Source organism: Geotrypetes seraphini, chromosome 1 (genome assembly GCF_902459505.1).
Source record: "Geotrypetes seraphini chromosome 1, aGeoSer1.1, whole genome shotgun sequence".
Classification (NCBI taxonomy): Eukaryota; Metazoa; Chordata; class Amphibia; order Gymnophiona; family Dermophiidae; genus Geotrypetes; species Geotrypetes seraphini.
The window spans coordinates 335,483,148-335,510,156 of record NC_047084.1 but is presented as its reverse complement, the minus strand read 5'-3'; the positions used below and the strand labels follow the sequence as shown (position 1 = coordinate 335,510,156).

Here is a 27,009-nt window from a genome sequence, read left to right as displayed (position 1 = left end):
AACATACTCAGGGCCCCCACTGATTCTGCATTATGGTGAGTTGTATTAATATAGTATATATTACAATGTAATAACAATAGAAATAAAGTGCATAATACAATATATAATAATTACATTTATATTATATATTATGCACTTTGATTATGCGCTTGAATCCCTCCCCACCCCCAAGTCGGTGGAAAAAGTGTCTTGCATGAAACCAGTCCCTTGGTGCAAAAAAGGTTGGAGACTGCTGCTCCAGTGGACCTCTGATCTCCTCAGTCTCATTATGCATATGCCTTGAAAGTTGAAAATGCCCTCAGGCCTAACAGCAAGGCATGGTCTGCATTGTCAGAGAGCTCCTATTGGGAAAGAAAACATGATTGCTATATCAACTCTCTCAGTGCAGGGAGGGCACAGGACATGTGTAGCCCCGATGAAAGAATCTGGAAGAAATCTTAGGACATGTGAACTACATGTAATATGAATAGGATTCCCCTTGCTCGTTTGGTCCACCATGTGTACTGTAGCAGGGCAGGGACACACAAGTGTCTTTGATGGTACAGGACATGGAGTAGAGTTTTACAGCAAGTGGTAAAATGAGAAGTGGGACTTTATAGACAAAACATCTCGGAGGAATTACATGAGCTAAGTGAAAAAGCACCTACCCACAGAAGATTGAAAAACGGCACGCTTTGAGCTACACCCATTTCCTTCCTGTCTGCCTGATGAAAATACAGTTCCGGTACTTGCTAGGTATACAATAATTGGAAATCTCTTTAGCCAGAGGATGTCACTTTTAAACACTTAAAATGAAGTTGTTTCAAAAAAACAATCCCCCCCCCAAAAAAAAACCAACAAAAAAAACCCAACAACTTTGTAAATGAATAAGAAGACATGATATCAGAAAAATAAGAAATTAGTGAGACTGTATCAGTTTGAAACTTTTAACTCCCCCCCCACACCAATACCTCACAAATTAATACAGATGCTGATGTTAGTCTGAGATGTAGTTTGGAAACTGCTAGGAGATGGCTGATTGAAAAAAAAGTATTATTTTTACCCTGGATATACTGAATAGAAAGAAAGAAAATAAAAATGTTAAAATGCTTGCAAGGAAATTTTCCCCATTTTTGTTTGTTTTGGTTGACAATCCATTTCTAATTTGATGGGCTGATGGAGTTCGCAAAAAAGTGAATCTTAGTGCCCAATATTCAACTCACAGCGGTAAACAGTTTTTAAGCTTCTGACAAAGGCTGAATTAAGCTCAGATATTCAATGTGGAATAAAATCTGAGCTCTGGCATTGAACATCTGGGTAAGTGTTGCCACTTAGGAGATAACCAGGCACTTGGCAATATTTAGACTGGTGCCCAGTTAACTTAGCAGATATGTCTTTTTTTGCTGTCTTAATTTTGAGGCCCTTTTACTAAAGTTTGCTAAAATCTGGGCTTAGAGAGTTTCAATGCGGGATTTTCTTCATGCTAATGCAATATTTTATGCAGCACTTTTTTTGAGTTTTTAATAATATTTTTATGCAAGTCGTGCGCTCATGTAGCCATTAGTACATACACTACCTGCTGGGGTTAATGCTAGTATGGTCAGGAACCCCAGAACATATTCCTATTATTTTTAGTGACATTTTGCCACCTAGGTGCATACTGATGATGTCACAATGATGTCAAGATTGACTTCTTGATGTCGTCTGCCAAATCCATAGCTGTGCGTCGGACCTTCTGGCTTTGGGCTTGGTCAATGGACACGGTGTTCATCTCTAAACTCTAAATTTTCTTTTTCAGGGGTCCTTGTTGTTTGCCAGAGGTTTTGGACTAGTTAGTTCAAACTCTAATGGACTCTAAAATGCCCTGCCTGCCTAAAGACAGTGCTTGCCAGGCTCTTCAAGGTGGCACTGCTCAGGGGAGTCTGCGAGATTTCAGCAGGTACCGCCCGAGCGTGGGACTGCTCACTACCCGACCTATGATTTTGCCAGGGATCGTTTCTTTCAGCGAATGCAGTCATGTCGGGCCTGTCAGGAGGCTAAGAATCCCTCCGTCGGTTCCCCCGCTTTCCGCCCTGCCCAATGACTCTATGCCCGTGCCCCTCTGGTTCTGGTGGGTGCTCAGCTGGAGGTGATTCGGGACGGTTCTGCTCTGCAGTTTGCCCATTCTTTGCCAGATTATTCTCTAGCTTCTCCTTGTCATGCACTATGAAAGAAGCAGGTTTTTCGCCAGATCCTTAAAAGATTGCTAGATCTCAGAGCTGTGGTTTCAGTGCCCCCTCCGGAGTTGGGCACCGGCAGGTACTCAATTTATGTTGTGGTGCCCAAGAAAGAGGGGACTTTTTGACCCATCTTAGATTTGAAGGGAGTCAACAGGGCTCTCACAGTTCTGTCTTTTCGCATAGAGACTGCAATCAGCGATTCTGGCGGTTCAGCTGGGGGAGTATCTAACCTTTCTCGACCTGATAGAGGCCTACTTGCACATTCCAATCCGGACCACCCATCAGCGCTTCCTTCGTTTTGCGATCTTGGGCCAGCACTTTCAGTTCTGTGTGCTCCCTTTTGGTCTGGCCACAGCTCCCCGGACATTCAAAGTTATGGTGGTTGCAGCAGCGGCTTTGTGGACAGAGGGCATTCTGGTGCATCCTTACCTGGACAACTGGTTCATTCGCAAAATTCTTCCATGAGAGCTCCCGGGTCACGGGTGGGTGGTGGAGTTCCTGCAGTTACTGGTATAGGTTGTCAACCTTGCCAAGAGCCAGTTGGCCCTCTCGCAGTGCCTGGAGTATCTTGAGGTGGTGTTCAACACCTCCTTGGGGAAGGTCTTTTTCCCAGAGGCTCAGGTAAGCAAATTACACTCTCAAATTTGCCTGCTTATGGCGTCCCGGTGTCCTCAGGCGCAGGATTTCCTCCAAATCTTGGGGTCAAGGGCAGCTTCCCTTGACATGATGAGGTGGGCTCGGGCCCACATGCGTCCTCTTCAGTATGCCCTACTTCTGAGGTGGCTTGGCTCGCTCCAGTCTTTGCTGGTGGCTTCAGACCTCCAATCTTGTTCAAGGGACGAGTCTGGATCAGCCACAGTGGACGGTTCTTCTCACGGATGCCAGTCTTCTCAGTTGGGAAGCTCAGTGTCTAGGTCACTCAGCTCAGGGCATCTGGTCCATGGAGGAAGCGTACTGATCGATCAATGTTCTGGAAATCAGAGCCATCCGTCTGGTGCTGTTAGCCTTCCACTCCTTCTTGTCAGGCAAATTGGTCCGGGTTCTGTCAGACATTGCCATGGCGATGGCCTATGTTACTCGTCAGGGGGGCACCAAGAGCACTCAGGGGGTGCAGGAGGCGACTCTGCTCATACTCTGGGCAGAGTCGCAGCTTCAGGACATCTTGGCCTCCCACATAGCCGGAGTGGAGAATGTTCAAGTGGACTTCCTCAGTCTTCACATATTAGATCCCGGAGCATGGTGTCTAAGCCTTTCAGTTGATAGTGCAGTCTTGGGGTCAGCCCCTAATGGACCTGATGGCCACAGGAGTCAACACCAAAACTCCCCACTTCTTCAGTTGTGGCAGAGACGGTCAGGCCTAGGGTCTGGATGCTCTGGTTCAACTATGGCCAACGGAGGGGCTGTTGTATGTATTCCCTCTGTGGCCTTTAGTGGGCAGAGTTCTACTCCGCATTGTTCGTCACTCCGGCCTGGTGGTTCTGGTGGCTCCGGAATGGCCTAGGTGACCGTGGTACGCGAATATGGTAAGGCATCTGGTGTTGGATCCTCTGCCTCTTTCGCACGATCTTCTGACTCAGGGCCCCATTTCCATGTTAGATCCGAGTCCCTTTTGTCTTACGGCTTGGCTCTTGAAAGGTCTCGCCTAGATAAGAAGGTGTATTCAGACAAAGTGATCTCTACTCTCTTGGGGTCCCACAGATTTTCCACTTCTTGGGCTTATGTGCGAGTTTGGCGTATATTTGAGGAGTGGTGTACGGAGCGAGCAGTGGTTGCTTTTCGCGCTTCCCTACCTAACATCTTAGAGTTCTTGCAGGATGGTCTGCACAAGGGCCTGGCTTGGTCATCTTTCCGGGTTCAGCTTGCGGCCCTTTCAGCCTTTCATGGGTTATTATGAGGTCAGCGTCCGACTGCTATTCCTGATGTCGTTCGCTTTTTGCGGGTCCAAGTTGTTCAAGCCTCCCATGTTCCCTCTTGGGATTTGAATTGGGTCCTGTCTGGGCTTGTGCGCCCCCCATTTGAGCCTTTGGGTGCCTGCACATTGAAGGACCTTACTCTTAAGGCGGTCTTCTTGGTGGCTATTACTTCTTCTAGACGTGTTATGGAGCTGCAGGCTCTCTGTCAGTCTCCCTTCCTCGAGTTTTCTAGGGAGCGGGTAATGTTGAGGCCTGTTTCTTCCTTTCTGCTAAAGGTAGTTTCTCCTTTTCATGTCAATCAGTCAGTGGTCCTCCCGGTCCTGGGTAGTCGGGCAGGTTCTTCTGAGCAGAAACAGTTGCATAAATTGGATGTAGGACGGGTTCTTTGCGCCTACTTACACAGGACCCAGGAGATCAGGAAATCAGATCATATTTTTGTCCTTCTAGTGGGTCCTCGTAGGGGGGGGTGGCGCTTCCAAGTCGGGACACGGTGTTTGGTGCGCGTGTTATAGTGTCGGCCCTTCAGGGGTCCCACCCATGATGGGGACTGCTTTGGTATGTCCCGCTTGTAAGATTAATCCTATACCGGTCTGGAGAGTGCTAAAGAAGGAGAAATTAGGTTCTTACCTGCTAATTTACTTTCTTTTAGCTTCTTCAGACCGATATAGGAACCCACCCTTTCTATTGTCGTTTTCTTACGTGCAGATTTTCATTTTTCAATCGGCATCTAGTATTTTTCTAGGGCTGGGGAGATTAAGAACAGCGGTTGTGGCTTGGCTGGCATAGCTGGTGAGCTGTGGAGACCTTTGCTATTTGCATTTCTTCCTTTTTATTTTCCAACAGCATTTTTGTTTTTATTTGTTGATACTCCTGTTCAGAGTCTTGTTTGTTTTTCTGTATATAGTTCTTAGTTCTGTTTGGCTATTCGGCAGACTGAGGTAATTAGGGAGGGGTTACATCATATGTACAGTTCCAAAGTTTTGTCTCAGTCTCTACCTGCTGGTCATGATGAGATATATATCCGCTTGTAAGATTAATCATATACCGGTCTGGAGAAGCTAAAAGAAAGTAAATTAGCAGGTAAGAACCTAACTTCTCTGTATATCAAAGTGAATTTCCCCATAAGAAATAATGGAAACTCAGATGATTTGTTCCAAACTTTAATACAAAATACTGCATGTACTTGGATTGCAAGACCTCACTCGTTTAGAACAGTCACTGCACTCCCGCAGTGTCAGAGAGACAGAAGAACCATAGGCTCAGTTCTGATGTGATGTGGGTATACTGTATGTACTTGTATTGCAAGACATTGCTTGTATATCAAGTTAAAATTTAATAAAATGTTTGCTTGTCTTGCAAAATACCAAGTTACTTGCAATTCAAGGTTTTACTGTATATGTTTTTTGCATGTGCTTTGCTTAAGTAATACATTATTAAACATCTCTTGACCTTTATATCAAATTGGCGTACTCTATACCCCTCAAAATAGAAGCCCTGTTCACCTATATGCGGAAGCCTCCAGCACGCCTAAGTTGTGTCTATCTAACTCAAGCCTATGTAGCACCCAACTCACACTCAAAAGTAGACCTGCTTTGCAAGGAGTCCTCTTTACACCAAAAGATAGATGATTTAGAATGCTATATAGCTATATATATATATATATATATATATATATATATATATATAGTTTCATGTACTTTGAGGAACATAGAGGCCAAAAGAGGAATTTGACAAGTGTTGAAAGTACTTATCCTAGATAAATGACTGCTAGTAAATCAAGAGGATATAAGCTTGGCTTTGGAATTGACATGCGGTTTACTATCTGAGTGTGTGTGGTACAATGGTTAGAGCTACAGCCTTAGCACCCTGACATTGTTAGTTCTAGTCCCCCACTGCTCCTTGTGACCCTGGGCAACCGGAACAGAAGAGAAATATGATAAAGGAGCCAAATTTAAATACCACATAGGATATAAGTGGTATATAAATAATCCAAAGAGAAATAAATAAAATATAATAGTGGTGCCAGCATTTTACAGCATACAATTTTAATGAAAAAAAAAGAAGCATAAAATCACCATTCAAATGACATCATAATGCCAACACACGATAACGTTATAGACGTTATTAGGATGTCTATGTAACTCCTAAAGGGCGATTCTGCAAAGGACGTCTAATAATATAGACACGTTTAAATTCACTCAGCACCAATGAGCTGCTGCTGGATGTCTAAACAACGCTTAATTTTTAGACATCCTTTACAGAATTTGCCCTTAAGAGTCCAGGAGTTGTGAATAGGAACCCATGTGCGAGAGTGTTCCCAGAGAGGAGGAGGAACCTGATAATATCTGCAAGAGACTCGACTATCTCACTACAGCTTAAGAGTTCCAATACCATTTTGGTCTCCAATTTATGAAAAATCGACTATATACCAAGGAGGAAATCTATACTTGTACACCTCCTTTTAGATGCCAAGAGGATGCACATTGGAAGCCTATTCTATAATGTTATCTGGACACCTAGACTCTGTTATAGAATACTAATGTAAGCTTGTATCAGCATGCCTAGCATTTATGTGCCTGCAAATCAGCCGTACACCTGGCCTAGCTCTGGGTACAAAAATACAGCAGGGATGTGCATAAACTTACAGTATTCTACAAGTTACATTCCTAAGAGGCAGTCCCATCTATACTACACCAATGGTATACCTAACGTGACCATTTATTTTTTTCATCAAAATGGGACATCTATTACCGTATTTTCACGCATATAACGCGCGCGTTATACGCGTTTTTACCTACTGCGCATACCCCTCGCGCGTTATATGCGTGAGCGCGGTATACGAAAGTTTTCAAACATAGTTCCCACCCCGCCCGACGCCCGATTCACCCCCCCAGCAGGACCACTCGCACCCCCACCCCGAACGACCACTCGCACGCGCTCCCACCCGCACCCGCATCCACGATCGGAGCAAGAGGGAGCCCAAGCCCTCTTGCCCGGCCGACTCCCCGACGTCCGATACATCCCCCCCCCGGCAGGACCACTCGCACCCCCACCCCGAAGGACCGCCGACTTCCCGACAATATCGGGCCAGAAGGGAGCCCAAACCCTCCTGGCCACGGCGACCCCCTAACCCCACCCCGCACTACATTACGGGCAGGAGGGATCCCAGGCCCTCCTGCCCTCGACGCAAACCCCCCTCCCCCCCAACGACCGTCCCCCCCCCAAGAACCTCCGACCGCCCCCCCAGCCGCCCCGCGACCCCCCTGGCCGACCCCCCCGACCCCCCCACCCCCCTTCCCCGTACCTTTGGAAGTTGGCCGGACAGACGGGAGCCAAACCCGCCTGTCCGGCAGGCAGCCAACGAAGGAATGAGGCCGGATTGGCCCATCCGTCCTAAAGCTCCGCCTACTGGTGGGGCCTAAGGCGCGTGGGCCAATCAGAATAGGCCCTGGAGCCTTAGGTCCCACCTGGGGGCGTGGCCTGAGGCACATGGGCCCAACCCGACCATGTGCCTCAGGCCGCGCCCCCAGGTGGGACCTAAGGCTCCAGGGCCTATTCTGATTGGCCCACGCGCCTTAGGCCCCACCAGTAGGCGGAGCTTTAGGACGGATGGGCCAATCCGGCCTCATTCCTTCGTTGGCTGCCTGCCGGACAGGCGGGTTTGGCTCCCGTCTGTCCGGCCAACTTCCAAAGGTACGGGGAAGGGGGGTGGGGGGGTCGTGGGGGTCGCCAGGGGGGTCGCGGGTCGGCTGGGGGGGCGGTCGGAGGTTCTTGGGGGGGGGGACGGTCGTTGGGGGGGAGGGGGGTTTGCGTCGAGGGCAGGAGGGCCTGGGATCCCTCCTGCCCGTAATGTAGTGCGGGGTGGGGTTAGGGGGTCGCCGTGGCCAGGAGGGTTTGGGCTCCCTTCTGGCCCAACTACCAAAGGTGGGGGGGTCGTGGGGGTCGCCAGGGGGGTCGCGGGTCGGCTGGGGGGGCGGTCGGAGGTTCTTGGGGGGGGCGGTCGTTGGGGGGGAGGGGGGTTTGCGTCGAGGGCAGGAGGGCCTGGGATCCCTCCTGCCCGTAATGTAGTGCGGGGTGGGGTTAGGGGGTCGCCGTGGCCAGGAGGGTTTGGGCTCCCTCCTGGCCCGATATTGTCGGGGAGTCGGCGGTCCTTCGGGGTGGGGGTGCGAATGGTCCTGCCGGGGGGGGGGGGATGAATCGGACGTCAGGGGGGGGGTGAACGGAGAGTCGGGACAGCGCACGGAGAGGCGGGGCAGTGCACGGAAGTCAGGGGGGGTGAACGGAGAGTCGGGACAGCGCACGGAGAGGCGGGGCAGTGCACGGAAGTCAGGGGGGGGTGAACGGAGAGTCGGGACAGCGCACGGAAAGTCGGGGCAGTGCACGGAAGTCAGGGGGGGTGAACGGAGAGTCGGGACAGCGCACGGAAAGTCGGGGCAGTGCACGGAAGTCAGGGGGGGTGAACGGAGAGTCGGGACAGCGCACGGAGAGGCGGGGCAGTGCACGGAAGTCAGGGGGGGTGAACGGAGAGTCGGGACAGCGCACGGAAAGTCGGGGCAGTGCACGGAAGTCAGGGGGGGGTGAACGGAGAGTCGGGACAGCGCACGGAGAGGCGGGGCAGTGCACGGAAGTCAGGGGGGGGTGAACGGAGAGTCGGGACAGCGCACGGAAAGTCGGGGCAGTGCACGGAAGTCAGGGGGGGGTGAACGGAGAGTCGGGACAGCGCACGGAGAGGCGGGGCAGTGCACGGAAGTCAGGGGGGGGTGAACGGAGAGTCGGGACAGCGCACGGAAAGTCGGGGCAGTGCACGGAAGTCAGGGGGGGGTGAACGGAGAGTCGGGACAGCGCACGGAGAGGCGGGGCAGTGCACGGAAGTCAGGGGGGTGAACGGAGAGTCGGGCAGCATGCGCGGTATAATCGTGAGCGCGTTATACCAAAGTTTTTGTGCTTATCATCGTGATTTCTGCGCGCTATACACGTGTGCGCGTTTTATACGGGTGCGTGTTATTTGCGTGAAAATACGGTAATTGTCAGTCCCACCCCCCACTCCTGCCCTAGTCCCGCCCCAAACCCGCCCTAGCCCCGTCCCCAATTTCTTCCATTCATTTTTCATGTACACATAATATCTTATTAATTCATAATGGTAACGCAGAGAAAATGTTAATTATCATTTATATTTGGGAGGTTTTCAAAGATGTCAAGGCAGATGACTTTAAAATATGCAATGTCACCTCAGTAACTATAGAAAAATAGACAAATATAGTGCAAAATATAGACAGCATATATAAATTCTCAAAACTGACACATTTTGATCACTAAATTGAAAATAAAATCATTTTTCCTACCTTTGCTGTCTGGTGATTTCATGAGTCTCTGGTTGCGTTTCCTTCTAACTGTGCATCCTTTCTTTCATTTCTTTCTTTACTCAGGCCCAACAATTGTCCCTTTCTATTCCCTCCCTCCTTCCTATGTCCTTAGTGCCCCCAGTGCCTCCTTCCTATGTCCTTAGTGCCCCTTCCTGTGTCCTTAGTGCCCCCAGTGCCTCCTTCCTATGTCCTTAGTGCCCCCAATGCCTCCTTCCTATGTCCTTATTGCCCCTTCCTATGTCCTTAGTGTCCCTCCCTTGCCAAAGCCAGCCTGCCCCTCACTGCTTTCCAGCCTTTGTCCCACCCCCTCCCCCAAAGCCAATCAGCCAGCCTCCCTCCCTGCACCGAATATGAGAAAACTGAACTGCAGGACTCCTGCCTGTCTGTCTGTCTCCCTCCCTCCGAAGCCTACCTCCCTGCGAAGCCTACCCAATTCTTCTGCTCCCCTCCGGTCTGCCGCCGCCCTCTGCTACTTCCTGCCCTTGCCACTGCAGGAAAAGCATGTCCCAGCGCTGGCCCAGAAGCCTTCTCCCCGACGTCAGTTCCGGGCCAGCCAGGCAGCGATTGGCTGGCCCGGAACTTACTCTCCAATGTCAGAATTGATGTCGGGGATAAGGCTTCTGGGCCGGCACCGGGACATGCGTTTCCAGCTGTTGCTGCGGCGGCGAGCAGGTGAGCAGGGAGAGAGAGCCCATTCCCTCGCGATCGCCTGTCCCGTTGTCCCCACGCACAGCTTTGGGATGCCGTCGTTGAAAATGAGACATTTCGGTGTCCCGAAGCTGTGCGTGGTGACAACGGGACAGGGGTTCAGAAAAAGGGCCGATCCCATTCAAAACGGGATGCATGATCACCTTAGGTATACCCTTTGCATTTACATACTGGGGAGTATAGGCACTGTTTCTATCATGCTTGACAACTGAATAGACTGAGTTTTTTTCACAGGAGTCACAAGGAATCACAACAAGCAATTCAGCAGATGAACTGGTGGGTTACAAAGAAACATGATGGCAGATAAAGGCCAAAGGGCCCATCCAGTCTGCTTATCCATAGCATCCACTATCTCCTCCTCTCCCTAAGAGATTCCATGTGCCTGTCCCATGCTTTCTTGAATTCAGACACAGTCTTTTGTCTCCACCACATCTATCACCCTTTCTGTAAAAAAACATATTTCCTTAGATTACTCCTGAGCCTATCACCTCTTAACTTCATTCTATGCCCTCTCACTCTGGAGTTTCCTTTCAGCGGAAAGAGACTTGCCTTATGTGTATTTATGCCACATAACTATTTAAGGCCCGCCTTTATCAAGCCACGTTAGGATTTATCATCGCCAGCCGCTGTGGTAAAACCTCCGACGCTCATAGGAATTCTATGAACATTGGAGCTTTTACTGCAGTGGCCGGTGATAACCCTCCCTCCCCCCCTAACAGCTTGATAAAAGGGGGCCCAAATGTTTCTATCATATCTGTGGTTCTCCCCAAATCTTGACGACATGGTGACCCTATTGCATAACATCTATATTAAATCTCAGTCAGGTTACACTGTTATACAAGTATGGAGGAGAAGAAAAAGAAGACTTCATACTAGTCGTATATTATCCAGGATAAAAAGGTGCCCACGCTCTAAGGCTAATGATGGTGGTAGCGATCACGCAAAGCCTTCAGGAGAAGAACACATCCTTGATGCAGCCATGCGCCAAGGTGAACTTGTTTGCAGACCCAGTGCAACAGGAAATAAACTACAGAAACTGATGAAAAATTAAGAGGGTTTAAAAACTGTTATGTGGACTCTTGAAGATAAAAAGGAGATAATGCACTGCTATTATGCGGTAAACCCTGTATTAAATTAGAGGTTACACAGAGAGAGCTCATCAAAAACTTAAGGACAAGCTTCAAAAAGGCAACCGATACTAATCTAGTATCCTCGATTGGACAAATTAATGAATGGTACCCAAGTGAGGATGAATTTTAAACGGCCAAGTGATGCTGCATAGAGAGAAAGAGAGAGGGAGAAAGGGGATTTAACAAGGAATGCAGGAGGAGCGGTGCCACTGCATTTGGAGGCAGCAACGGGGAAGGTTTCTGTAATAGCTGAGGTGGAAATAGAGAGAGGAGTTCAAGAAACACAAGATAAACATGACAAATGAGAGACAGGAACAGAAGTCAATTGAAGAGAAAGACGAATTGCAGGAGAAGGCCCCAGAGGTGGAGGAATTAGCAGTTGAGCTGCTGGTTTATACTGATATAGATAAATTTCCTGGGCTCCAGCAGAGATAGAGGTTACCCAAGTTGAATGTAACACCTGGAATAAGGAGTTTGATAAATAAGATGAATAAGGCCATAATTTGTAGAAGATGACAGCCTTTGGATATTACAGAACTTTTAACCAAATATTGTACAGCTAAAATTATTACAGAGTGTTTTATCATTGAAGATTCTGGGCCAAAAGGAAGAGAGAAAGACAATTCCTCCTTGGAAAACTCGCACTGTGGGAAAAATAACATCTTTGCAGAGGTGTCCTTGATAGATGGGTATCTAAAAGAATTGCAATCACCAAATACTGAGGAAGATCCAAAATATCAAATTAAAATATGCTGAATTGATGGAGGAAGATCTTAAATTCATATGCTCCAATAATAAATTGAAAGTAACAGCAGAAACACAAAAATTGCAGAGATAGGAAGAAAACAACAGCAAAAAAAAAAAAAAAAAGAGCTATCAAAACAAATTAAGAGAAAATCCAAACCAGTTCTATAGGGAACTGGGAGAAAATATCCATACAGTGAACCCACCACCAACTAAAGCTGAGAAAAACATTTTAGAGCAAGATATGAGGACCCTTTAGAGTCTAACTAAGATGCAGAATGCCAACTATGGGTACAGTAGAATTTGGAACAGATAAACATTACCTGTATGGAATGGCCTGAAGTACCAACAAAAGAATTGGAAAAACTGGTTAAAAAGAGATCAAAATTGGAGTGTCCAATTTTTGGCTCAAATAGTTAACATATTTCCACCAAGACATGGCAAACTGCAAAAATCAATTGATCAGGAAACCAGATTTGATATATCGGTTGATATTGAGCAGAGCACGTCTTCCCAAGAGACTGATTTTGTCTGCCTACAATCATCAAACTGTTCAATGCAATAGACGCTGCATAAAATATACTATCAAATAGACTCTAATAACATCATGGCAATAGAGCAGAAGGACAATAAGAGGAGCTTATGGAATGAAAAACTAGTTCATGAATAAAGCCAGCATGGCCAGTGCTAAAAAACAAACAAACAAACAACGAAACAAGAAATCTTAGAAAAGCATAAATTAACTTTAAGAAAGTCTTTGATAGCGTCCCGCAATAAATTGCATTGAAATATACAAAATCAACCCTGAATTGATTGAATACATTACATTTACCATGAAAATGTGGTAAAAACCACACACCATCTACAGTATGGAGATGAACAATTTGTCATGGTGTCTGGTCAAAAGCGCGCCAGGACAAAGGTGCGCCCAGACAATTGAGCGCAGTGCGCGCCGCCACGCCGCTCTAAATTACTGTTTTTAGGGCTCCGACGGGGGAGGGGGGCGTGGGGGTAACCCCCCCACTTTACTTAATAGACATCGCGCCGCATTGTGGGGGCGTTGTGGGGGTGTGGGGGGTTGTAACCCCCCACATTTTACTGAAAACTTCACTTTATCCGTTTTTAGGGAAAAAGTTCAGTTTACAGTAAAATGTGGAGGGTTACAACCCCCCAAACCCCCCATAATGCCGGCGCGATGTCTATTAAGTAAACTGGGGGGGTTCCCCAACAAAACCTCCCGTCGGAGCCCCTAAAAACAGTAATTTAGAGCGGTGCGGTGGCGCACGCTGCGCTCAATTGTCGGCGCGTGCTTTTGTCTTTCGCGCCGTTGTCTACGAACCATTTGTCATTCCTAACATCAAGATTCAGTAAGACATATTTCAGGGAGCCCTTCCTGTCCCTGCTTCTGTTTTGTTTGGAACTTAATCTTAACATATCCCACTATTCTTCCACCCTGTCTCTCTCCTGAATAGATATTATAGTCGGGTATAAGGACATCCCAATCATGGTTCTCCGTGAACCACATCTCCGTGACCGCCACCAATCTAATTCAGCTTCTACTGGATCTGGAATCTTGTTACCCATACTATGGGCATTGGTATACAACACTTTCCAGCTATCACCCTTTTGTCGCATTTCAATAACTGTATTTGTCTTATAATTCCTGAGAGTTATTCATTACCTTGGGATGTTTTACACCCATCCCCAGTAAATTTAGTTTAAAGCCCTCTTCAGTACATTAGCCAACCTTTTCTACTGAACACAGTGCAGACATTTACTATTCACAATTCCCAAAGCCAACATATTCTATTTAAAACATTAAAAATAAAATGCGCTTTTTTTTTTTCTATCTTTTGTCTGTCACCTGCTAATTCTCTTTCAAGTGGCTGCTATCATTTGTCTTTTATTCTCTCTCCTCTCTATTCCTTCACTATACCTGCCTCTGACATACTGATTGCTCCGTTTTAGTTCTTTTCTACCTCTGTCAACTCAAACTTCACCTTCTTTCTCACCCTTCTCCTCCTTTTCACTTTTCATCTACCTATCAAATTTCCATCTTCCTCTCTCACCCACTAGCTCTCTCGTTCCCCATCTCACTCCTTTCCCAGCCCTCCATTCCCTTTCATCTTTCATCTTCTCTCCATTACCATATTTCTACCCTTTGTAATCACTATCCTCTCATTCATTTCCTTGACACCCCCTCCTCCCCCTCATGACCTCTCCCCACATAGTTCCACTTTTCCCAATTCTTCCTCACACCAACATCTGCTCCCCTCTTTTTTCCCTCCTGCCCTCTTCACATGATCCAGCATTCTCCTTCTCTAACCTCACTCTCATTATATCTCTCCATCACTCCCTTCTGTTTCTGGATCCAACATCTCCCTCTTTCTTCCCTCTCAACCTCCTAAGTATATATCTCTCCCTCTCATCTACTCATGTCCAACATCTCTCCCTTGTGCCCTGTGTCCAACATCTCTTTCTTTCATATGGCCAATATCTCTCCCTCCCCTCTAGCCCCATATTTATTTATTTAAAAAATTTATATACCGCCTATACTCTAAGCAGTTTCCATAAAATTGAACATTCATAATTTTCATCTCAATAACTTAAGTTAACAGACTGCCTCTCCTTCCTCCTGTGTGGAAATCATAGCCACTGCTGCTGCCTTACGAAGAGAGTGATACGGGAGCCTAGCTTTTTCCTTCCACTCTGACTGTTGGATTAGGTGCACTGCTGATATGCCGGCCTGAGCCCAAACTAGGTAGATTGGATTGGATTTATTTCACTTGATATACCGCTTGTATATAGTGTAATAAGCAGTTTAAGGTTATCATAGAGCATACTAGAAGACAGCCATCAGCATAATATTATCCGTAATGATGTTGAAACAGAATAGTTTTCAGTCGTTTCCGAAAGGCATAATATGATAATATATTGTTAAACCCGGAGAGAAGAGAATTCCAGAGGGCTATGGCTATGCCCCTGCCCCTGATGTCACTGCTGAATGATAACCAAAATTTTCTAACTCTTCCAATCTCTACCAATCCAAGAAGAAATAGAAAAATGGTAAACTGTTTGATTTTTCACAGTTGCAACATAAATATGGTCTTAATAAATCACAAAGTTTTAAATGGTTGCAACTGAAGCAGGCTATTCAGGAGGGTTTCCCTGAATGGAAAAATCTTATAATCAGTATAGTCTGGAGTTCTTATGCTTTCAAGCGGATTTCTTGGAACACCAACCCGCACAGTGGTATAAATTGATATCTGGATTTATGAATAAAAAACCAAAGACTGGTCTTAGAGACATTTGGAGCATTAAGATTAAGCATTAAATTTCTGCGTCTCAATGGCCACAAATTTGGTCTTGGAGAATGAGATTACAGTGTCCGCATCTTATGAGACAAACTTGGTTCTTTTTGTTACAAAGAACATTTTGGACCCCAGTTCGATTACAAAAGTTAGATAGCTCTAAGTCTAATGGATGCTGGCATTGTAATCTCGAAGCAGGGACCCTAGATCATTTAATATTTTAATGTCCCTTTATCATGGCCTTTTGGAAATCAATTTGGTCTTAAATAAATTGTTTATTAGAAAACCATGTAGCATTATCATATGATACAATTCAGTTCGGTATGTCAATGAGAACAAAAAGTCAAATTTCATCAAGCAATAATAAACTTCTATTGATTATGACAGGAGTCGCCGTGCAACATATCACCAGTAACTGGAAAAATTACAATAATCTTAGCTATACATTCTGGTGGAATTCATTGTGCCACATTTACAAAATGGAAAGAACAATTGCCATACAGAAAGGGAATTATAATAATTTTAAAAAGATTTGGGGGCCATTGACAAATTATTGTAATGATGAGACATCATTTTCCACTGACAGTATATTTATACATAGGGGGGATGGGGATGGTATAAAGTTCTATTAAAGGTTTTAACAATAGATAAGAATACAATATTTATATGATTTTTTTTTTGAAATTTTTGTGGGAAGGGTGGGTGGGGAGGGAATAAATTTATGTATTTACGATGACAATAGAAAGAAATTCAAGTGATGTGTAAAAGTTTTAAATGATGTAATATTGTGTACTTGATGTAAGATGAAAAAATGAATAAAGAATTTGAAAAAGAAAACAAAACAAAGAAATAGAAAAATCTGGCACTCCATCCCTAAGCTCTCATACAGTAGTGTTGTCACTGAGTCATCTAGTAGGCCCATGGCCTTTTCATGTTATGTTAGTAAAATGTGAAACTTTGTTGAATTGTGCATAGCAGCATTTTCAGTAGTAGCTAAAGACAAGTCACATTCAGGTACAGTAGGCATTTTCTTGTCCCTAGAAGGCTTACAATCTAAGGCCCTCTTTTCCTAAGCAAATGTAGAACACTAAGGGCTCCTTTTACAAAGGTGTGCTAGCGTTTTTAACGGACACATAGGATTAGCGTGCACTAGCCGAAAATCTACCACCTGCTCAAAAGGAGGCGGTAGCGGCTAGCGTGCACAGCAATTTAGCGTGCGCTATTCTGCTTGTTAAGGCCCTAGCGCAGCTTTGTAAAAGGAGCCCTAAATGCTCTGATAGAAACATGATGGCAGATAAAGGCCAAATGGCCCATCTAGTCTTCCCACCCGCAGTAACCATTATCTCTTTCTCTCTGCCTCTACCATCTCTTCTGGGAGACTGTTCAATGCATCTACCACCCTTTTTGTAAAAAAGTATTTCCTAAGATTACTCCGGAGCCTATCACCTCTTAACTTCATCCTATGCCCTCTCATTGCAGTTTCCGTTCAAATTAAAGAGACTCGACTCATGCGCATTTACATCACATAGGTATTTAAACGTCTATCATATCTCCCCTCTCCCACCTTTCCTCCAAAGTATACAGATTGTGTATCTTTAAGTCTGTCCCCATATGCTTATATGATGAAGACCACATACCATTTTAGTAGCCTTCCTCTGGACTGACTCTATCCTTTTTATATCTTTTTGAAAGTATGGCTTCCAGAATTGTACACAATATTCTAAATGAGGTCTCAACAAAGTCTTATATAGGGGCATCAATACCTCCTTTTTCCTACTAACCATACCTCTCCCTATGCAACCTAGCATCCTTCTCGCTTTCGCCATCACCTTTTCTACCTGTTTGGCCACCTTAAGATCATCACATACGATCACACCCAAGTCCTGCTCTTCCGTCATGCACATAAGTTCTTCACCCTCTAAACTGTACCGTTCCCTCGGGTTTTTGCAGCCCAAATGCATGACCTTGCATTTCTTAGCAACAAATTTTAGCTGCCAAATTTCAGACCATTCTTCAAGCTTCGCCAGGTCTTTCTTCATGTTATTCACACCATCCGGCATGTCTATTCTTGCAGATTTTTGTATCATCTGCAAAGAGGCAAATTTTACCCGACAACCCTTCAGCAATATCGTTTATAAAAATGTTAAAAAGAACAGACCCAAGAACAGAACCTTGAAGCTCACCATTGGTAACATCCCTTTCCTCAGAGCGATCTCCATGATCACAACCCTATGTTGCCTTCCACTCAACCAGTTCTTGACCCAGACCATCATTTTGGGATCCATCCTGAGGGCATTGATCAGATTTGTCTGACAATACCTACCTCTAGTGAATCTATGTTGCCTCTGGTCCTGTAAGCCACAGGATTCCAGAAAACTTGACCATTCTCTGTTGTAAAAGTGTTTCCATTAATTTGCTTACCACAGAAGTCAGACTTACCGGCCTGTAATTCCCTACTTCTTCCTTACTTCCACTTTTGTGGAGAGGCACCACATTCGCCCTTCGCCAGTCCTCTGGTACCACTACTGACTCTAGAGACTCGTTGAAAAAGTCAGTCAGCGGAGCTACCAGAACTTCCCTAAGTTTTTTCAGCACCCTAGGATGTGTACACCATCCAGCATCATTGCTTTGTCTACTTTTATTTTAGCTAGCTCCTCACGAAAACAACCCTCTGAAAATCAATCAGGGTCTATTACTCCTCCATCTCTATTCAAGTTTGTCTTCTGCGGTCCCGCTCCCGGCGCTTCAGCCGTAAACACAGAACAGAAATATCTGTTAAGCAATTTGGCCTTTTCTTTATCAGCTTCTATATATTCCTCCCCTTCACCTTTGAGTCTCACTATGCCACTTTTGCACTTCTTCCTATCACTAATATATCTAAAATGTCTTGTCTCCTCTTTCTACCGTGTCAGCTATTTTTTTTCTTCCATTTGCATCTTTGTTTTCCTGACTACAAGACCAGCCTCTCTTAACTTTTCAAGATATTTTTGCCTGTCTTCCTCTTTCTGCGATCTTTTGTAGTTTATGAAAGCTAACCTCTTATTCCTTATCTTCTCAACTACTACTTTTGAGAACCAAAGTGGCCTTATTTTCCTCTTACTTTTACTTACTTACCTCACAAAAAGGTCTGTCACCCTTACAATCGCTCCTTTCAGTTTTGCCCACTGCATTTCCACTCCTTCCAGACGTTCCCACCCAGACAATAATTCATTGACGTAAACCCCCATCCAAACAGTTAGTTTTTTTAAAAGTCTAGAACCTTTGCTTTTGAATGAGCCCTCTCTATACCCATCTTAATATTAAACTGTATCATGCAGTGATCAGCAGCTTAAAATGGCTTACTGTGGGATGCATTCAGGCGTCCTGTGGTAAATTTTGGATTTGCACATGCAAACCATGCATTAAAAAAACAGGTATTTTTGCACAGCGTGGACATGTCTGGGGTGGAGTCTGGACATTTCAGTGTTATCAGCACTAACTGATTAGCATGTGTGCCCTTACCACCTACAAAACAGGTGACAGTAAGTACTCACACATTAATAGTTTTTAATGGTCAATGCACTAATGGCAAAATAGCCATTAATTCAAAAACATTGAAAATTGGCCCACGTAAAGGGTGTACTAAGGGCACTTTTTACCATAACTTAGTGCTAGGATGCCAATTCTTTATTAACTTTTTAAATAAAATATTCAAATTCCAATGCTGCTTGTGATCTTGTGCAAGTCTCAAAACTTCCATTTCCTCAGGTACAAACGCACCCTCTCTTTTACTAAGCAGTGGTAGAGATTTCTACCACAGCCCAGAGTGCCATCATCAGGATGGGAAAAGGGGGCAATGTCTGGAAAGCAGTATATACTAATGCTTGAAGCATGGGAAACAAGATTCTGGATCTAGAAGCTGTGATGGAAGAAGAGGAATAGGATATAGTGGCGAGCACGGAGAACCATGACTGGGATGTAGTTAAAGCGGGCTATAATTTGTTCGGGAAAGACAGGGTAGGAAGAAAAGGAGGGAGAGTAGCATTATATGTTAAAGATCATATTAAGCCACACAATTGAAGGATCTGCAGGGCAAGGACGAGGCACTGTGAATCAATTTGGAAAGAGGGAATGGTGAATATATTTACATTGGTGTGATATTCAGGCCTCCTTCACAGATGGAAGAAGTAGATAGAGATTTTATAGTAGACTTTCAGAATATATATAAAAAAAAAGGGGAACTCTTACTAATAGGTAATTAGAACATGCCGGATATTGATTGGGGTATCCCTATTATGGGGTCTTCTAGAAATAGGGAGTTTCTGGATTCTCTACAAGGAGAACTGTTCCAGTAGTTGGTAATGGAACCCACTGATGTTACAGTGGGTGATCATATGACATCTGCAGTTTAGTAAAGAGAACCCTTGGCCATTTTGAGTTTTCAGATCATGTTTTATAAAGTTTGGGTTTCTTTAGTTTATATATATTTTTTTTATTATTATGTTTGTTTTATTGTGTTTCATCATTTTATATAATTTCTTGCAATAGTATTTTTTATATTTCTTGTTTCTTATTTTATTCTATGTTATAGTTTTCTTTCTAAGCCACTTAGGGCTAGATTCACTAAGCTCACCGATCATCTCCCAAGCAGTTTGCATCCACTTTGCGACCCCCAACCCGATTCACTAACCTTCCTCCCGATCCGATCCCAATCCACGCATGCAAATGAGGGGAAATGGCATGCAAAAGTAGGAAGGCAGCGATTCACTAAACAAAATCAGGGACACCGACTAGGCTGGCTGATCAAAAAAGAAACGACTGCTGAGGACTAATCGCTCATGTCTCTGCTGCCCTGCCTCTCTGGACTGACAGCGCACATTACACTCATCCACCCTCCATACCAGAAAAGCGGTAGAAAAAATATATTTATACTGATTCTGCTGGGTGCAAACAGGGAAACTGGGCAATAGGTGCTCCAAAATAGAAGCAAACCTGTCCTCTGCCGCCGTTCGAGCCCGTGGTTATAACCCGCGGGTTTAAAGCAGGGCTGAACTACGGCACGTTACGTTCTAGAACACGCCATAGTGCAGCCCCGCTTTAAACCTGCGTGTTAAAACCACGGGTTGGCAAGTTCACTCCGCTGATGTTTTGTCCGAATACATATGTCTGGATCCTGCGGTTTGTGGGTTGTTCATGAGGGGGAAACAACTTTAGTTTAAGCAACCATGCTGTTAGTCTTAAGCAAAAATTCTAAAAACCTTTCGTGCAGATCCAGAATAATTCAAGCCAGGTTTCCATATGAGAAAGCAACAGTCCAGGAACAGCAGCACGTTTTGTTTTTTTTTGGTTTTTTTTTTGGGGGGGGGTTCTTGGAGCAGCAGGGCCTTTGCTGTTAACCCCTTCCCCCCCTTTGTTTTGGCCTCTCTTGTGCAGTGTGCGCATGCGTTGGGATCACTCTTCAGCGATCCTTGTGGTCGGTGTGGGGCATGCCTCCGATTGTGTCAATTTGCATGAAGACTCGTCGTGAATCGGTCGCCCGGCCACGGATCGGATAGGTAAGGGGGGGGGGTTAGTGAATCCAGGCCTTCGAGCATCAGTTTAATTAGATCATACCCAAATACATCAGGTTTTCAGGACACACACTACGAGTATGCACAGTGGGTATTCTGGAGTCTAACTGGCTAAGCATGTCACAAGGAATGAACTGAGAATCCCCTCATACAGTTTTTTTTCAGACCTTTATGTTGCTCCTTGCCGAAACTAATCAAAACGAAATACACAATAATATACAATTTGTACACACCGGGTCACGTGCAATCAAATGTGCACCGTTTTGGCATTTTCATCAGTGAAGAATGTCCACTGATAGAACCCAGAGCAATTTTCTTCTGGATTACGAGGATGTGCTGAAACGTTCTTGACCCACCCAACCAACTTTCTAAATTCTGAGCATTATTTTGCCACTGTAGCTGAAAAGAGAGAGTTATCTTATTTTGTTAAGTGCCAATTTGCAGAAACAAAATTCTCTTGTTTTGACACCGTTTCAGATCGTTGATCGAACCACATCCACGTCATTCTCTTTTCAGCACCGCCTCGTAAAACATGTTGACCCACAGAACTATAGCTGATCATGTAGATGGTTTTTTAATGGAAAGCAGTTTAGAATAACCACACATTTGTTCAAATGACTTAAAATCCTGTGAGTCACAGGATTACCATTCATAAGGAGACGCCGCCAAAAAAAAAAAACCATGTTATTCATGAAATCAAATCCTATTTTGGAAAAACACTTAACTGTACTTTACTCTGGGAGAGAGCTAAGTTACCATTTGAGTGGTACAGACACAAGTCTACTCTTCATATTAGCTTGCCAGTGCGCTGTTGTACCTTACTGCTGTTGGGGGAGGGGAAGGGGGGTTCTTGCATATCAGCTGTGAAACTTGCTGCAGTCTAGCCACAACCTAATTACTTTCAGTGGGGAAAAAAGCAATCTTTGATTTAGGATTTAAAACCACACCAAATACTAATTTAAAATTTACAATGTGATTTCAAATTTTGTTGTAATCCTACATCTACATCTACTTGGCAAATTCTGTAGGACATGAACTGATCTGTAGCTTGTCTTTGCTGTCAATGCCACTGTATTTTCCTCTCCCCCCCCCCCCTTTGCTTTGGGTCTCTGTCTTGCTAAATCTCTGCCATGGTTTTATTATGAATTCCCCACCATCACTGTGGTCTGCAGACTATCAAATCAGCTTCCCATTTCAAAATAAGGACAAGGCAATAATAGGTCATCAACGCATATAACCTCCTTATTCAATTAAAACATCCAAGTACCGTCGAAGCTCCATTTCTCTAGAGTAATTAACTTCAAATAAAAGCCAGTTAATACCATCAGATTCCTCCCTGTGCTCCAAAACAGATCAATATCTTTTCCTCCGAAACATCAAAAACACGCACTAATTTGTCATCTTGAAATTGCCATATTCAGTTTTTCACAACATACCAAGTTTCACTCACAGAAATGTAACAGTTACATAAAACAAGTCGAGAAATGTGATGTTTTTATTGAAAGGCTGATATAATTCTGACGCGAGTGTGTGGCATGGGTCACTACCACCCTTTACAATAACAAAGTGTTATTAAAAAGCATTCTTACCACCTTAAAAAAAAAAAATAAAAAAAAATAATCCCCAAGGTCTTTCCAAAAATCTCCCTTACCTTGAGGCACGTTGAGCCTGTTGTAAAGGTAACGTTGACCTTGCAGAGAAATGTCTCTTCTGTGAAGAAGCTCTTGCTGTTAATGCCGCGATTAGGCATGAAAGCTTCATTAGGAAGGGAGAAAAAAAAAAAAAAAAAGACACATACAATGAATGATCTTCGCAAGTCTGTGGCCCCAGCAGGAAGCAAAAAGACCCAGAATTGCTAAACATTCGACGAGGTGGGGCGGGGGGAAGGGGGGTTTCCTGCAGACCAATCAGGCAGATGTTATCTGGCCTTGCTTGTTTCAGGGTTGATGCACAGACACAAAAGAGAACAGAAAATTATTCTACGTGATCTGCCTTCAGTTCCCGGTGTGCAGCAGAAATTACTATGCAAGAAGGGGTAGAGAAGCAACAGTGGCAGCACGTCAGAGCCACGTAGGCATCTGCCCTTACTGTTTGGCTAATGCACACTGCGGGTTGATCAGGCACACAATTAAGGTGTCTTTATCAATTTCACGAGCTCCCTTTGCACTCAGGGCGAGCTCTGGTAGCGCGGGAAAAGGGGGAGGGGCGTTGTTGACACTCTCCTATTGATGGATGTTTCCACTGTTCTATGGGCTAAAAAGAAATATTTCAGATAAATTATTAACACTTTAACTTCCAATATGCGAACTGGGACACTACATGTTTATGAGTTGCCTTCAGACTGCGCTTGTTTAGAGGCAATGACACGCTGTTTACAGGGCAGGATTAACCAATAGGCCAAGTAGGCACGTGCCTAGGGCCCAAAATGGTCAGGGGGGCCCGATGAAGGAGGGCATCAACATTGTTTTTTCTAAATGGCGATGGGCCCCTCCAGCATTGATTGGCAACACGCTCCCCCCCCCCACCATCGATGGAAAGTACGACAAGCAAGCAACGCGGGTAAGAAAGGCAACGGGAACTGTAATTGAGCAAGCGGTGCTGCTTGCCCAAAGCTTCCCTCTGACGCAGCTTCCTGTTTCCGCCTGGGCGCTTGGTGGGGCGGGGTAGGGGGCCCAGTGTACTTGTGTGCCTAGGGGCCCTTGACGAATTAATCCTGCCCTGGCTGGTTTACATGACCCACTTGCTTTCTCTTTAAGTCGTACTCCTAGTTCTATGTTTTGTTTATATATATATATATATATACAGTGGTACCTTGGTTTACAAGCATAATTCGTTCCAGAAGCATGCTCTTAAACCAAAACACTCGTTTATCAAAGCAACTTTTCCCATATGAGTTAGTGTAAACTTGAACAATTCATTCCACATCCCCAAAAACTTAATTACCATTAGGGACGCCTCCACCGCTGTCTCTGCCACAGACCCATCCATGCGGCTCCTCCAATTCTCCTCCTCTGCTGCTGTTCGCTGCCTCTCACTGCGGGTGGTGCTGGCTAAGCAAACCACTGCCGCCACAGAGCCAGACTGGACACTGTTGGCTCTGCCGCTCCCTGACGCTGCCCCTACCCCCTCTGCTGGGACTCTCAGGTGCTGGCTCACTCCTGCTGGACGCACCCCGACTCCCATGCTCCACCCGAGGCCACCGGTGCTGCTATCACCTCTTCCCCCCCTCCCCGACTGGTCCTGTCCTTACCCCTGCACTGCCGGTGATAAGAAAGTGCCTGCCACCGGTCTGCTGCTGAGCCTTGAGCATCTGCACAGATGCTCAAGGCTCAGCAGCAGACTGGCAGCAGGCCCTTTCTAACTCCTGTGACACACAGGTAAGGACAGGGCCGGTCGGTAGATGGGGAGGAGACAATCGTAAAGGGAGGGAGCAGCGCCGGTGGCCTCGGGGGAGCAATACTGTTGGTTCCCATGGTTGGGTCGGGTGGGGGCTCGCAAATCAAGTCAATGCTCGATTTGCGAGTCAAAAGTTTGCTGAGTGTTTTGCTCGTCTTGCAAAACACTCGCAAACTGGGTAACTCGTAAACCGAAGTTTGACTGTATATATATATATTCTTTATGATAGCACTTTGATCATACTCCATTTAAAAACTCTTCAGCTGTTGATGTTAAATTCCTTCTAGTCTGATAAACACACGGGGTTCTGATAAGGAGCCGCACACCAGCACCGTAACTCATCTGGATTTTATAATGGTAGGAGGCGATTTCAATATATTTGATTGAATGGCATACTACATAAAGAACAAAGAGGTATAAGATTTAAAAAAAATACTACATACACATGAAGGCTGCTTAACAGGGTTAGATACTAAGTTAAAAAAAAAAAAAATAAAAATAAAAAATGCATCGCTATAATCAAACATCATGAATTCCTTTCTTCAATCATGCAGAATGCAGGTTCCAACTTGGGCCCACTATCTATTAAAGGGGCAGTGATAAAAAAAAGAAAATAATTCTGCTGTAGTCCTGCTCCCCAACCCTCCTCCCGAAACGCTAGCCTTAAATCTTCTCTCCCCCCCATAACCTCCCTAGCATCTGAAGTATTGAGCTTTCCTTGATGTCTAAGTGGAAGAGCAATCTCTCCAGTCCCTCCTGCTCTATCAGCATCTGGAGTCAAAATGGTGTCTTCGCCCCCTAGTGGTAGTCTTGCAGTTCTCCCACTAGGAGTCAGGCTGCCAAATAAGGATAAATGCCTTTATCTGGCACTTGACCTTTAGCTGTAGTACCACAAATCTACTGCAAAGAATTTGCCATTTGAATCCCTGTTCTTGATGGGACAGTAAGGACAAGCGATTCCTCCTTTCTGTCCACTAAACACCCATTAAAGCCCTAGTAGGTCCCAGGTAGGAGAGTGGGATTTGATAAATAAAATGGGGTGGGGGTGGAAGGCAAGGGTGGGATTGTGGCAGTTTTTCTTTTTAACAGCACCTTTAAGAGGTTCCCTAGAATCAAGAGACCACATACAGCATTAGAGCTCCTATGGGGAAAAAATATTATATAAATCACAATGTTGCTATTTAAAACACATTATTTAGTCAAAATTATATATTATTCCCTTAACATACATAATTACTCCCTTACAATAAAATTAACCCCTTCTAAACATAAATGAGGTAATTCTACACAGTAGGCACAAATATTTATTGTGTAAATGATTAGAATACCTATCAATATAGGATACATATGTGGTTTTCTACAGCTACGTGGATATCTCTGATAGCATGTAATTGCAAGGTGACCATACATATAGGCAAGATAGACATGAGTATAACTTATAGAATACTATGGTATAAGTCAGGCCTCAACAAATTTTCATTAAATCTAGGAGCCAGCCAGCGTATAAGACCTTTCTTGCTTATCCTTTATCATCCTTCCAACATTGTCTCCAGTGAAATTTGAGGGTGGGGGGGAGGGAAGGGATAGGAATCACCTCCTCGATTAGCAGTAGCTCTTTTAGAAATTAACTTCCCCCATCCTATATTTTGTGTCTGGGGGCAAATAAACTTTTATCAGTTTCTTAAGGTACCCCTGGTAATCAGAAGTCAATAGTCTCCCTTTCCAAAGCATGCTGTCAGCTATGTGACAGCACTCTATCTAGGTGAAGAAAAGAGGCAATTGCTTCTTTGTTTCACCTATAACCCTAGGTGTCCCCATCAGATTCTTTCTTGTAATAATTAATAGTAGTAGTAGTAAACTCCTCCCCACAGCCTTCACCCAATGTGTCTCATGCCCCCCTCCCCAGTCTTCAGTCAGTTTGTTTCTCTCTCTTCTTCTTAACCCCCCACCCCCTTAACTGTTTCTCTCTGGCTCTCTCTTCAGCTCCAGCAACAGTTCATGTATCAGAAATGGCTTCTTTTGCCTTGGCTTGGCGATCAGGCTCTCCATAGGCTTGAGGCCCTTGGTGCCTGAAGTTTGGGAAGTCGCATGGTTTCAAGTTCCATGAGATTTTCCAAACTTCTTGCACCTCGGGGCTCAAGCCTATGGAGAGCCTGATCGCCATGCCAAGGCCCGAGAAGCTGTTTCGGATGGAAAAGAGGGAAATTATTTGTGGTGAAATCCCAGGCACCAGGGTGCAATTTTTAGGTGCCATGGTGATCTGGCACCTGGGATTTGTCGAGCCCTGTGTTTAAATCTATTTTAGTCATTTTCACATCAAAGATCAAAAAAGAACACTTTGATACAGGCAACTAAATACATTCAAGAAATTATTATCAAGTCATAAATTCCAGTACAATGATCATAGTCCACATTAAAGGAGAGTGAAACCATACACAATCAAGGGTAGTTGAATTAAAGAAAAACTAAACTCGGTCATATTTGCATATGCCTCAAATATACAGGGTTCTTTGGTTAATTACATTAGGGCCTAAGTGGTTGAAATTATAGAGGGGATCAGGAGCCTTAATGGAAGCCTTACCTTCCAAGAAATATTGCAATTGTTCTGGATCATAAAAAATATACTTGTTTGTTTGATAGGTAATACAACATTTACAAGGAAACCTAAGTTGAAAGGTTGCTCCCAAAGCTAAAACT

At 44.8% G+C, this 27,009-nt stretch overlaps 1 protein-coding gene across 8 annotated transcripts in view; it reads right to left on the bottom strand.

Moving 5' to 3' along the window:
• The window catches only part of GPRIN3 (GPRIN family member 3), a 187,673-nt gene that overhangs the window by 79,642 nt on the left and 81,022 nt on the right, over nt 1-27,009 (bottom strand). For 3 of the 8 annotated variants that reach the window (XM_033958903.1, XM_033958941.1, XM_033958922.1), the window contains exon 2: nt 22,568-22,671. The exons of 4 other annotated variants lie outside the window; for them this stretch is intronic. The gene's annotated coding sequence lies outside the window, so the exon portion shown is untranslated. Of the gene's footprint in view, nt 1-22,567; nt 22,672-23,859; nt 23,901-27,009 lie in introns of those variants that run through there. One more of the 8 variants, XM_033958914.1, reaches the window with a different exon arrangement.